The 14,423-nt window shown below is 30.0% G+C and overlaps 1 pseudogene across 2 annotated transcripts; it reads left to right on the forward strand.

The window, feature by feature from the left end:
• The first annotated feature begins 2,118 nt into the window (after positions 1–2,118).
• Positions 2,119–8,335, forward strand: LOC120084214 (protein LIGHT-DEPENDENT SHORT HYPOCOTYLS 10 pseudogene; annotated as a pseudogene). 2 transcript variants are annotated; one of them, XR_016526224.1, is made up of 2 exons: positions 2,119–2,892; positions 7,964–8,335. The product of XR_016526224.1 is annotated as a protein LIGHT-DEPENDENT SHORT HYPOCOTYLS 10 pseudogene, transcript variant X1 (transcript). The 2 variants fall into 2 exon arrangements; XR_016526225.1 differs by lacking the exon at positions 7,964–8,335 and adding an exon at positions 5,830–6,689.
• Positions 8,336–14,423: the final 6,088 nt, after the last annotated feature.

Below are 14,423 nucleotides of genomic sequence, written 5' to 3' on the forward strand. Positions count from 1 at the left end.
GAGACAAAATAAGAATAAAAAGAGTAAATCATAGTTAATGTTAGATGATTTCAAACTTCAAAAAGTACGCCCAATCTTTTGTAAAAATAGTTTCAAGTAAATTGTTGTAACTATTAAAATTAAACTCTCAATATAATTTTCACAAATATTGGAAATACTCATAAATTACTCTTTCAAAGTTAACTCATGGCTATATGCTTCCTTTAGCTTAAATCTATCACATTCACATAACTTTTTTTTCCCTATTACACTTCTTATCTAAATAGAGGAGTTCTAGAATTTGTAGGTTACAAGAACTAGCATCATGGACATAATAGAGTGCCATAATGCTATTACTTGCCTTTTTCTTTTCTTTTTCTTTCTTTCTTTATTTTTTTTTTTTTTTTGAGCACGGTTTCAAAATTATTGGTTATTTGAAATATGTAAAAGATTCAATAGGTGGAAATCGTTGTATATTAATTAGAGAAAAAATAACATCGCGAAGGTCTAAATACAAGACCTTTAGAACCACATGCTCTAATAATATTATGTTCACGATTTGACCCAAAAGTTTAAACCGATAAGCAAAAGTAAATTTAACATTAGGTGCAGTTGTAAATATAGCAATCAGACCCAAAATATTAGTATGTGTAATATAATGCAAAAAAATTTGCAGATATATCAAAATTTAGATTAACTCTTAAAGTCTATCGGTGATAGACCATATTGCTTATAGGAGTCTATCAACGATAGATTTTGTTATATTTGTAATTTTTTATAAACATGTGTGTGGAGAAATTCCTCCCTTCCAAAAAAAATTCTCAATTTTGATTTTTAATCGAATTTCAGTGAGATACTACATAATTTATCTCTTTGGGATTTTTTTTTCGTTTGTCCTGAATAGAGATAGATTATTAAATATTTATAATAATTTTTAATTAAAATTTGAAGAAGGGATCTATGACAAAAAAAGAAAATGGTGTATCTTAAATAGATTAGGCAATCTTCATTAACATCTAGTTGCTGCAATAACAATTAATATTCCATCATTAGACCAAGCAAGGAGATGGAGAGAGAAGTGTTATTGAACTCATAGGAAAATAAAATAAATAATAAATAATAAAATAAAGAGAGAGAAAAAAAAATGTATAATAACAAACACCATATATGTAATGAATTCTTTTTATCTAAATTGAGAAGGATTCCATTACAAAAATGGCTTATATATGTATTTTTCTACTTAATTAAAATATTAAATCTAAAGGTAGACCCTAAGACCCGAATAATCAAAGAAGTAAATATTATTTTATGAGGGTATGAATTTGTTTGGATTAATTTTTTAATTACTTAAAAAAATATCTTTTTTTTTACTTTAAAATATATGTCAATCCAAATAGATTTAATTTACATTTTTTAATTTCTATTGAAGTATTGCTATAATTAAATTTATTATAATCCATCCATTTAAATTTTTGAATCAATTGATAATTTAATATGGTATCAAAATAAAAGGTATTAATGTATTGGATCGAACATTAGCATAAATTTTTTAGTCAATTAATGATGTACGGGATTAAACAGAAAGAGGCTATGCTCTCCATTAAAATCTCCACTACTAAATATACGGTTGAACACAAGAAAAAAGGGGATACTAAATATACGGTTGAACACAAGAAAAAAGGGGGAAAAAAGTGTTTTATCCGTAGATGATGCTTAGTAAAGAAGAAAGATTTTAAGTAGGGATTATTATGAAGTTAATGTCAATGAACAGTATAATTCCCCTTTTGATTTGCAAGAAAAAAAATTAAAACTTGTGAAATAAGACTAATTACACACACCAAATCTAACAGCTAGCCACCACCGACAGGCTCCCACTGCCTTGAGAATTATTAGCAAAAATTTAAAAAATTAAAATAAACCCCATTCCTAAATTATAATAATAACAACAATGATAAATAAATCTTGTACGTATATATCTCTATATATGATGACAAAAATACATAATTATATCAAAAAGAAAAATAAAATCAAGTTGATGGAAAATGAAGTGGGTAAATAATACAAAAGAATATAATTTTTTTTTTTTTTTTTAAAAAAAAAGAAACAAAAAGCACCTTCATAGGCCCCATGTACTGTCCCCTCTCAGGATGGGATTTTCATCTTTCTTCTCCACTGCAATAAAACCCCATTCTTTTTTTTCTTTTTTTTTTTAACTTTTTTTTTCTTTCTTTGTTTCTTTTTTATCAATTTGTCATTTCTTGCCAAATTTGCTTAAGAATTTCTAGCCTTCACCTATTTCTTTCTCTCTCTTTCTCTCTCTTTTTCTTGATCTGAAAATTGATAATCATGTCAACCGAAGGCAGAAAAGATTCGACGACGGAAGCAGGGTCATCGTCGAGGACAGCGGCGGGGACGACGACGGCGTTAAGTCGATACGAGTCACAAAAAAGGCGTGACTGGAACACGTTCGGGCAATATCTGAAGAATCAAACGCCGCCGGTTCCACTGTCACAGTGTAACTGCAACCACGTGCTGGAATTCCTAAGGTACCTGGACCAGTTCGGAAAAACAAAGGTTCACTTACATGGATGTGTTTTTTTCGGGCAGCCTGACCCACCTGCCCCTTGTACCTGCCCGCTCCGTCAAGCATGGGGAAGTCTCGACGCCCTGATCGGACGGCTGAGAGCGGCCTACGAAGAACACGGCGGATCACCGGAAACAAATCCGTTTGGAAATGGAGCAATTCGAGTGTATTTAAGGGAAGTGAAGGAGTGTCAAGCTAAAGCTAGAGGAATTCCGTACAAGAAAAAGAAGAGAAAAAGAACTCAATTGAAATCCAACGACGATGACAACAACAACATCAACAACAACAACAAACAACCCATCAAGCATCTCCCTTGATTCAATTTCCTGGTAATTTTATTTTTATTTATTTTTATTAAAATACCTCCATAATTAGCCTTCAAAATAGACTTCATTTTTTCAAACCAATAATTGATTCATAACACACACACACACACACACACCCGGGAATAGTCAAATAAAGCTCCTAATTTATTAGTTAAAGATTTGGAGTTGTATAATTAAATTTGTTAAGGAAGAAAAGGGGAAAAATCAAACCCAAAAACCCTAGAACATAATTCGAAAAAGAAAAACCCTAATTTTAATATATGGATAATCAATTATAAGAGATTAAAACAAAATACAGAAGAGTTTTCTAAAGCCACTGGAAGAATTGTGGAACCGTACTATCTCTCTCTCTCAAATCAAACAAAGGACTGTTTTTTTTTGTTTTAAAAAAAAAAAATTCTTTTTTATTATTGACTTAATTAAATACTTCATTTAAATTCTCACCTTTTACTAGTTTTTGGCCCTTTTGTGATTCTGTGCGATTTTGTGCCCCCCATGCATGGATGGAAATGGAATGACCATATTATATAATATATATACATATTTTTTGACAGTATATAATATATATACATTGATATGATATGATATATGTGTGTATATATACATTGCATGTGAATTTTCCTTTGCTAGTCTATTTTCTTGTCTTCTTCTTCACCTTAAATTTCCATTCATTCTCTTTTCTTTTTTCAGCTTAGAATTGTGCATTTTGTTCTATATTTTCCAAACAAAACCCACCTATTCAAAAATTAAAAGAAAAAAAGAAAACAAAAGTCGAAATAAATGTTCCCCTTTTTTCTGTCTCTTTGATTGATTTATGTATGAATCAACGGAACATCATGGGAACTTTGTTCCTAAACAGTGGTTTCTTTTTTTTTTTCTGTTTGTCTCCAAGTTTGATGGTATAACTGGTTAAAGATCACTGTGTTTTTTGTACTGATTCCATACCAATTTAAAGTTGTTGTGGATAATTTTGTCGAATAAATTATTATTATTTTCTTCCATATATTGATCAGTGGCGAGTTCCAAATTTTTTCCTTAAAGAAAAAAAAGTTAATGGAGTCATATTGTAGTATATAAATTAAGTATTTTTCTTTTCTGTGGTAAATATGGATTTGGGTTCACTTTTTTTTTTTTTTTTAAAAAAAAAAATTCTTAAGATATTCTAGTTTTATGGTTTAGATTATAAAAGCCCCCTTAACCATCAACATTAGATTCTCTAACAGTTGAGAATTTGGGATAAGTTCATTTAAACAGAATTAAATGTTAATTATTAGATTTCTTTGTAATGTAATTAACATATAATATTTAGAAATGGTTGTTGTGCGATTAAAGATTTGATTTACCTTTTTTGTCTTAGTGTTAGTTGCCTTATTGCTATTGCATTAGAAAAACTTTCATCATTCAGATTAATGGTTGATAAGTTTGTGGTCATTATAGTTTTAGTCTATATTTTCTAAAAATGAAAACATCTAAACAAATAAACGACTCAACACCAGAAAATTTTGCTTTCGATATTTTGGACCTATTAATTGGTATGTGATCTAAAATTAGTTATTTTCTTATTCTTAGAAACAATGAAAATAGAAAATCTTAATTAGCTTGATATTATTGATTATGAAAGCCATTAAACTATGTTTCTACATTAAATCTTTAAATTGAAACATAAGAATTTTTAGAAAAATTGAACCGTTGGGTTGGTTTTCTTGGACATGGGCATGTGTCTTAACCCTTTCTTTCTTTCTTTTACGTTTGATAGATGGCATATACTTTAATAAGTTAATCTATACTTAAAATTAACACTAATTTAATTGAGTCAATATAATATATAGAAGAGATATGTTAATACGAGAAGTGAAAACTTCAAATAAAAGGAGAATTTAAAGTTATCCTGTTTTTGAGGTTTCTACAACCCTTTAAATGGCTTGTTAATCAGAAAATTTTTGCATTTTGAGAAGATATATTTCTTTGTTTTCATTCTTCTTAAAATTTATTGATAAATATAAGAAAATTTCCACAATCATATGATATTATTAACTTTAGATATAAGTCTTCATGATTTTATTTTAAAAATTACCCAAAACGACCCATTTCAATCAAGATTGTTGACCTCCAGCCATATATCATGGGATCTCTCCCTTTACTAACAATGTGAAATTTTTTTGTGCATTCCTATCAAGCCAAATATTTAATAAATTATTTCTCAAATAAATAAAGTACTCGAGTCTTTGCCCCAAATAAATCTGTCCACTCCCAACAATGAGAGTTTGCTCTTTCATCCTTGAGCATATCTAACTCATCCTAAGGTCAACATCCAAATAGAAAACGAGCATGGATTACACTTGCATCTTATTGAGGCAAGTGGAAAACACCTTAAAAAGAAACACAACTTGAGCCTCATGTGTTTTCTTTAGGTTTAAACTAACTCAGATTTTAAATGACAATTAGGACAATGAATCTCGATAATGGTATAATATTGTCTTATTTGGACATAAGCCCTCTTGACTTTGGAATCACATAAAGGACTTGATGTCAGTTAAGATAAGGACCCGCTACATGTGTCCATAATAGTATAATATATTAACTACGGACACAAGCTCATGACTTTACTTTTGGTTTTACCCAAAAGACCTCATACCAAGGAAGATATTGTCCTTCACTTATATACTCATGATTTTTTCTTTGTCTGGCTAATGACCACTAAGCCTCCCCTAAAATAATGATTTATCCGTCTAACTCTTATCCAGACCAAGTCCTAAAATCTTACCGGAGCATAGTACGTAATCAATAGAGTTAGAACACAAATCACACATGACTACATATCTTTTATAGCCCCAAATAGAGATATTGTCTCTCACCTATATATTCTTATCTTTCTCTTATCTAGTTAGGACCATTGAACCTCCTCTAAAACAATGATCTATTCATCTAAACTTTATTCAGGCCAACACCTAAATCTTCACCAGAGCATACTGCATAATCAATAGAGTTTGACCCCATATCACATGTTAAGGCCTACCACCTTTTAATTCAGTATACCTGAAGATTCTACCAATATAGTTAAGGGACATGACTCTGCTATCACATGTTAGGACAAAGAAGTTCACATATCTCCATAATTGTATGATATTATTCACTTTCGACATAAGTTCGAATGGTTTTATTTTTTGTTTTCACCAAAAGGATGGAGATATTTTCTCTTGCTTATATACTTTTGATCTCCTCCTTATCTTACCAATATGATACTTTAGTCGTACTCCTAACATTTATTTTTATAGCGTAAATCAAACCCTATTTTTTCTTATATATAAATTTAAAATGAAAATAAAAATAAACAAATCTCTAAAATAATTCAACTAGTTAAAATATATATCGTCGATCAATATGTCAGGTATGGATTCTCTTACCTCAAATATTACCATGACCTTAAAAAATGTATTTTTTTTTCCTTATATTAACGTGATTGTGCCTCTTTAAACATATTTTCCCCCTTACTTATTTTCCCTATTCTTTCTACGCATTTGCAACAACTTTTTGTTTAGGACACTAAGAATTAGGCTAGAGGAATTTGAATTCAAGATCATGGACGAAGTAACATTGAAGCCAACTTTAGAGAAGTTATATCTTTTATTTGTGGATAATATGTGTTATATTTTTATTTTATGTTGGTACCTGTTTATTTTTTTTAAAAAAAATGTTTATTATATATTGATATCTAACACAAATAGTTGTACGAAATTTTCTTTGTAGAATTATCTAAAAATTTATTGGATTTCAAGTAGTAGAATATATTTAATTCTTAACTTTTTATAGTTTGATAATTAACAATAATGACATTTAAATTTCTGTATCCCTATGTATTTGTGCTACAAAATTTTCCATAATTTTATATTCTACAATCTAATTACTCTCTTTCATTTGAATCTCTTATTAATTTATCATTTTAGTATAGTCCAACAAATTATGACATGATTATGACATATATATATATATATATTTTGTCAATGCGTGGGATCAAACCACTGACTTTTAGATTAATAGTATAAACACTAGTTAGTTGAGTTATGCTTATTTTATCTACTTTAGACCAAAATATTAGGGGTTCAAATCTGACAGTTCACTCTTTTTTTAAAATTAAATTTAACCCTTTGGAACTTAATGTTTGTTGCTTCGGATACCCTTGTAATTAACGCTTTTTGTGTCCTTTATTTTTTTTTCCCCTTTCCTATTTAATAATTTGAAGAAAAAAAAAAACAGATATTACATTATGTAATGAAAGAAAATCTTCTGAATGTTAAATTAAAAAATTAAGGATTTTCGAACTTTTTTACTAACCCTTTTCTGCTCTTAACAATATAACAAATAATGGAAAAGCTTTCTATTTTTCTCATTGTGGACTAGTGTAAGGAATTTAGCTAGCCTAGGTAGATGGACTTTGTTATTGGTAAAAGAAAATCTTATGGAATAAGAGATCTTAAAATTTAAGCTTTCATAATATTATTTTCCATTAATTTCTTATAGTATATTATTAATATTCAACCTACAATTTGAGAAGGTTAAAAGATAGATTAAAGTATTAAATCTACTTTAAACCTACCCCTTCAAAGTTCTTGCAGTTATTTAACCATCACTTAGGTTATCTTAATTTTTTTGTTGTTTAAAATTATATTTATTAGTTTTCACAGTTTCTTTATAATGCTTTTCATTTTTCTTCCAAAAACAAAGAAACTCTTAAAATGACAGTAGTGCGATATAGACTTAATTTTTAAAAATCAAATGATTATCAAACGATTGCCTTAGAATAACAATAAAACTAGAGAAAACCTTTTGTGTGCTGAATGATCTTAATAACCATCTCTGAATTCTTTAAGCTTGCTAATATTTGTTAAGTTTTTTTTTTTTTTCTTTTTTGTAGAATATAAACCAAGAATATCCTCCATTGTTGCCTATATTCTTAAACTATATATATATATATATATATATATATCATCATAATCTATTTCTTGCAGTGTAGCCACTTTTATAAGATTATTGATAAGAATCTAATTGAAAAATATTTCATTATTTTTAATTTCAGGACAAGGAAGCAACCGATCAAGAGTGTATAAATGTGGAACGAGTTGAAGGGTTTTTTTTCTTCTATCTGATAAAAATACTTATAATATTGTAGAATTAATTATATAAAGAAATAGAGAATTTGAATAAAAAAAATTAGCATATATTATGTAGCAAAGGCTAGCTAGCAAGCAATGTGTTTGCTCCCATTATAGTTAATTTAAAACAAAAAAAAAAAAAGGAAAAAAAGGAAAAAAAGAGCCCCCCAACTTGTAGGTTCACTTTTTAATTATTCCACATTAGAGGGTGACAACCAAGGTACTACATTGTCAGCTGTTTTATCCTTCACATTTAAGAAGAAAATTATCATTTCTATTGTCCAATTTTCATAAAATATCATCTTCCACTATTTTTGCATTATTTTTTTTATTAATTTTTTACATCACACTTGGTGCTTTATTTGCATTCTCTAATTGATGGTTGATGTTATGGTATTTTGTATTTGATTGTTATTAATTAGGTTTAAATACAAACTTATTACTTTTTGTTTTGTTCAATTTTTTGGTATTAGTAAAAATGTTAATCTTGGTTGCTATACTTTGAATATATTCATTTTGGTCCATGTACTAAAAAATTTTAGTAATTAAAGTGTCATGCTAAATTTTGGATTAAAAAAATGAGATAAAGATGAAAATGAAAAGACCAAAATCAAATTTCTGACGATAGATCATAACCAAAATGGATATTTCGAAAAGTATATAAACTAGAATAAAGAATAAATAAAAATATATAGACCAAAATGAACATTTTAATTGTATAATATCCAAACTCATATTCAATTATGCCCAACTATGATTCTAACATCAACGTGTTGGTGCCATCAAAATTCAATTGTTAATAATTAAGCATGTTTGGGTAAGATATTAGCATTAAGTTGGATGAATCTTATAAAAATGTCGATTCAAACCTTGCCCAATATTAGAAGTACTTGGTATCTTAATTAATCACCCACTCCCACATTCATTCAACTACATATTATATATACATAAGAACACTTCAAATTATAGTTTTCCTCTTGATCTTCATTCTAAATTCTGGTGATGACATTCATGTTTGATAATCTTAATTAGTTTGATATGATCATGGAGTGGATATGGAGGAGGAAAGAAATAAGAGTCAAGTATGGAGAAGGATCAAAAGATTAGGGAAAAGAACAGATCTTATTGAACTTACAATCCTGTAATAGATGTACCATTAGAGAGGTAAATAAGAAAATCACAACTTTTTATAACGGATGACCTAGAATAGAATTTTCTAGTTAAGAAAATACTCCGACACATCTAAAGACATGGTTACAATAACTATATTGATACTAAATCACTTGTTTTCAAATTTCTATCGTTAAATTGTCTATCAAACTCTTTAAATTTTTGGTACTTCTAATTAAATTATAACTTTAAATGATTATTTACCTCTTGGTTCGATATACTCATATTTTCACTATGAAAAATGTTTGTGTTATTGCTTTAAATCTATAATTACGAAATTCTCTTATTAATTTCCTTTAATAAAATTCATATTTATGTTACCTTCCTAGTTTTATATTTAACTTATTTTGATTCTATTGTGTCCAACTCATTTAGAGCCATTTTTGAAATATCGTTCATGAAATATATTTAAAATGATCAAAACTTGTGATCAAAATCGACAACTTTATAGTCTTGTAGAGATATACTGATGTAGTGTACTCTTATAAAGTGTTGACTTTTTAGTTGATTCTCTCTTTTACAACAGCTGTACCACTACAAAAAGTACTTTTTTAGGGACGAAAATAAAATGTTGCTAAACCCATAAACCATTGCAAAAGATTTTCACCGACGAAAAACTAGCGTTGCGTAAAGCGTCACTAAAGCTCCGTTGGTGAATATTGATTGTGACAATTTGTTATCCAAATAATCAAATAAAATGAGATAAGACCAATATATTAATAAAAAACTTGAAAGTCAATATATACGAATATAGTAGCTGTTTGTATAAAGTTTTTAAAATTTTAAAATAACACGCGTAAACTATACTTTTGACCCAAAAAAAAAAAAGAAAAACAAAATGTTCTATCTGCAAACGAATAAAAAGTCAACGATCCTTCATCATTGAGCCATCAACGATGATTTGTTTGTTCTTGCATATAAAACACTACTATCACAACCTAAACAATTTTTTTTCTCATTCTCAACATAAGTAAAGTCTAACATCTTGAAGCTGAAAAAGGCAACCCTTTTCCAACATAAGTCATACAACAAAGTTACAATTGGAATAAATCACAAAACAATTAACTTCCTTCTCCTCAACCACATCCAATACTTAATCATAATTATTGATAAAGAAAATTACAGTTCTCTCATCCAAACCTTTGGTGATAAATTTAAGTAAGAGAACAACATCAATATATTAAAAGTCAAACTTTAATGTTTGATAGGTTCACTAGAAATAAAGTCAAGTAATTGATATGGCTTCTTTCATAGAAGACAGATTTGATTTTCCATTCCAAAAAATAGGATCACTATAAAGAAAGCCACAAAATAGGCTTCAAATCAAATTACACAATAAAAATTAGGGGAAATGGGATATATGACCTAAAATAAAAGGCATAAATAAAAAATTGTTATCATTTTGAAAACCAATAAAATTTGGCCTTCTGCTTATGTCATGTGAAATTACCACTTTAACCCTAATGCATTATTCTTCTATTTTCTTCGTTTTGCAGCGGTTTTTTTTTCTTTTTTCATTTTTTCTGAGTTTCTTATTCTTCATTTTTCCTTTTTCTTTTACGTTTCTCTTTCTGCATTTTTTCTTCTTTTTTTTTTTTTTTTCTCTTTTTTGTGCATTTCTTCCCCTCCCCCCTCCCCCTTTTTTTCGTTTCTTTGAATTGGACATCAAAGATAGAGTATATAATATTAAGCATCGAACATCAAGTGAACTTTTAAATCGAGCAGGGCCTAGAGTATCGAGAATCGAGTAGCATATAGCTAGCATATAGCGTGGATCATATAACATAAAGCATAGAGTGTAGAGCATCAAACATTGAGCATCAACTATTGAAGATCAAGTATTGAGGATCGAGTATTGAGTATCGAGTTTCGAGGATCGAGTATCAAGAAAACTAATAAATCACAACATGCAGATGAGTTTTATGGTCGAATGAGTAAATTCATAGGATGCTAATGTAAGCAAAATGCCACTTTTCATTCAATTTAAAAAAGGTACCCATTTTTCATTTGGACCCCCAAAAAAGAGCCATCCGTACAAAAAATCCATCAAATTTTAGCTTCAAACAAGATAATCAAAATTATATTCACACATTTGAATTTAATGCCACAATTTAATTCACATAAACAACACTTAAAATCACACAAATAAGTGTCATATCGAACTTTAATCACACACACAAACTCCAAATCACATTTTGAATACACAATAGACTCAAAATCACAATTTAATCAAATAATAAATTCTAAAACAAACTTTAATCACATAGGCCTTATTTAGCAACCATTTGATTTTGATTTTGGTTTTTTAGTTTTGAGAATTAAGCCCATAACCACCCTTTCGTTTGAAGAATACTTTTGATGACGCTCTGTTATTGTTTCAGCAGTAATTTTAAATTTCTCTGTCATTTCTTCGTATGCATCCATCTCCAACTCAACCAAATAAACAACACGATATGAACTATAACCGACCAATGTTTTTCATCAAGCCGATCAATTCAAAATAAGAAACAACTGAAATTTGTCTCAAACAAAATCATAAACTTCGTATTGCCTACCATGATTGACTAACAGAGCGTAAGACTTTGAAATCGATTGTTAGAAAATGTATTATTCTTCAAAAGATCAAACCAAAAACCATTGTCATTTCCTCTTTTTTCAAAAACACACTCAGGGGTAAATTTAGAAGTCAAATACATGTAAAGCACTAGGAGATTTGAAGAAGCAAAGAAACAGATACCTAAAACTGGAAGAAGCCAGGAAGAATAGAAAGGGTTAGAAGCAAACCCTCATCCATTCCAATGGCAACAAGTGGAAAAAGTGAAAATTAGTGGACATAATCCTGCAAGAAGGGGAGCAGAGGAAACTAGGGGGATATCAAAGTTGGAAACCAAAATAAATGCATTAAAGTAGAAGACAAAGTCACCGCTTCAAGCCGAATTGTGAGTCGTGTGGTTGCTGCTAATGGACTCTCCGATGGAGGAAATCCTAGTTGGAGCACAAAGGGGAAAAGGGGGAAGGCATTCGGCTCCTATGAAAATGAGGGGGAATGGCTGAAGGTGAGAGAAGAGGAAAGAAACTTGTTCAAAATATGATATTCGCTAAATATATTTGTTTAAATTCTCCGGCTTTATTTCCTTGAGTTTTATGAAATTGTCTCTTCTCTTATCCTATATGGATTGTATCTCATAAGTTGCATTTTATTCAGCATAGTATTTATTTCCTTATTTATCATATTCTATATAATATTTCTTATGGATTTTTTTTTTCTTATGGGTTGATGATTTTCTATAGGATTATTTTTCTTGTTTTTGTTGTGCTATTTGTGGTCAAGAAGATCGTTTGCTAGGATTGTTGTCTCATTCATTGTTTGAGCATATTGTGTGTGATCCGTATTCTGTTAGAGTGTTTTCTCTTTGTGTGAAGACGAATTTTCTGTCTTGCATTTTTCGCGTTGTGTTCTTCATTAATTCTCATCATTGTTCACGAAGATTGTTTGGTCTTAGGGGGAGTCAAAGACTGTTCATCAAGAAGGTTTTCTCAAGCCTTAGGGGGAGCCTAAGTTGCTTTGCATCGAGAAGGGAGTTCTCATTACTTAGGGGGATCCTAAGTTCTCTTGTGAAGCGAGTTTACAAGTAGAAGGAAAGATATCATCACATGAGAGGGAGTCTCATTCATTTAGGGGGAGCTTAAGTATTTCATCACTAATGTTCATATACTTAGGGGAGCCTAAGTTCAGGATAGAGAGTCTCATATCTAGAGGGAACCTAGGTGTTCAATAGAGTCCGATTGAACAGGTGTCACTGTAATATCGTTACTTTACAGATAAGTACAATGTTGTAATTGCTTGACTTTATTACATTAGTGGATTATCTTTCCTGGGCATATTGCTCCCCAGACATAGGTGGTTTATCACTGAATTGGATTAACAATCTTGATGTGTTTGTTTTAATCTACTTTACGTTATGTTTGCTGTTTTCTATGAATGTGCGAGGACATAGTGGGAGACATATATTGAGTGCTTACAACCATCTTCCAAAATTCATTTAATATCAGAGCGAGTCACCTCTATCTTAGGTGCTTCGATCAGAATATATTTTGTTCGATTAATACTTATACTTTAGCTAAGGAAGCTTAGGACATTCCATCGAAGTTTGTGAATCTCAAAATGCAGGATGATGAAACGATTACTGAATTTAATTTTTGGTTACTTGATATACCCAATGAGTCATTTGCTCTAGGGGAGAAAATCTCAGAGGAAAAACTGGTTAGGAAAGTTTATAGGTTTTTGCCTAAGAAGTTTGCCATGAAAGTGTCCGCCAATGAACAAGCCCATGATATCTTCAAGCTGAAAGTGGATGAGTTATTTGAATCTCTTCTCACATTTGAAATGCCAGTTGAAGAAAACTCAAAGAAAAAAAAAATTAAGAGTGTGGCCTTACAGTCCTCTGTTGAAGAAGAGTTTGATGTGAATGGGCAGTTTGATGAGTCTCTTGCTAACTCTATTTCTTTGTTGTCTAAACAATTTAATCGTGTGCTCAAACATTTTGAAAAGAAGTCAAGAAATCCAAGTTCTCGAAATACCAAATCAGGAAGTTCTTTTCCCCCTAAACAACACAAACTTCACAATTTCCAGAGGGATTCAGACAAGTCTGGCTTTACTTATGTTCAAAATAAAGAAAAGTCATTCAAATGCAGAGAATGTGAAGACTTTGGTCATTTTCAAGCTAAATGCCCAAACTTTCTGAAAAGGTAGAATAAAAGTTATGTCTTAACCTGGTCTGATGATGATTTTGATGGGAATCTGAAATGGATGCCAGAGCACTTGTCAATAACATTTCCTCGGACACCTCATCTTACAAGAATCTTGATTTTGATGCATTTTCTAGGAGTGACAATAGTGAAAATAATCCTATCTCTTGTGATCCTTCCAATCAAGCACTCTTTAACAAGTAGCAGGAAAACCTGAAGGTTCTTGACGTTTAAAATGAGAGGATTGAATCTCTGTTGGGTGACAATCACAGACTCATGTCTATAGTTGCTGAGCTAAACCGTGAACTAAATTACCTTTGAAAAATTTCTTCAAATTTTTGCTCTTTTTCTCGACACTACAAGAAAACACCCATTTTCCAACGCTAGAAATCGTCAAAAAATGGTAAAAAACGCGTTAGGAGATCTACTCCCGACGAAAAATTAGTTTCAGGAATTTGGTCGGGA

Source organism: Benincasa hispida, unplaced genomic scaffold, assembly GCF_027475165.1.
Source record: "Benincasa hispida cultivar pf3 unplaced genomic scaffold, pf3_genome.v1.1 HicScf15, whole genome shotgun sequence".
Classification (NCBI taxonomy): Eukaryota; Viridiplantae; Streptophyta; class Magnoliopsida; order Cucurbitales; family Cucurbitaceae; genus Benincasa; species Benincasa hispida.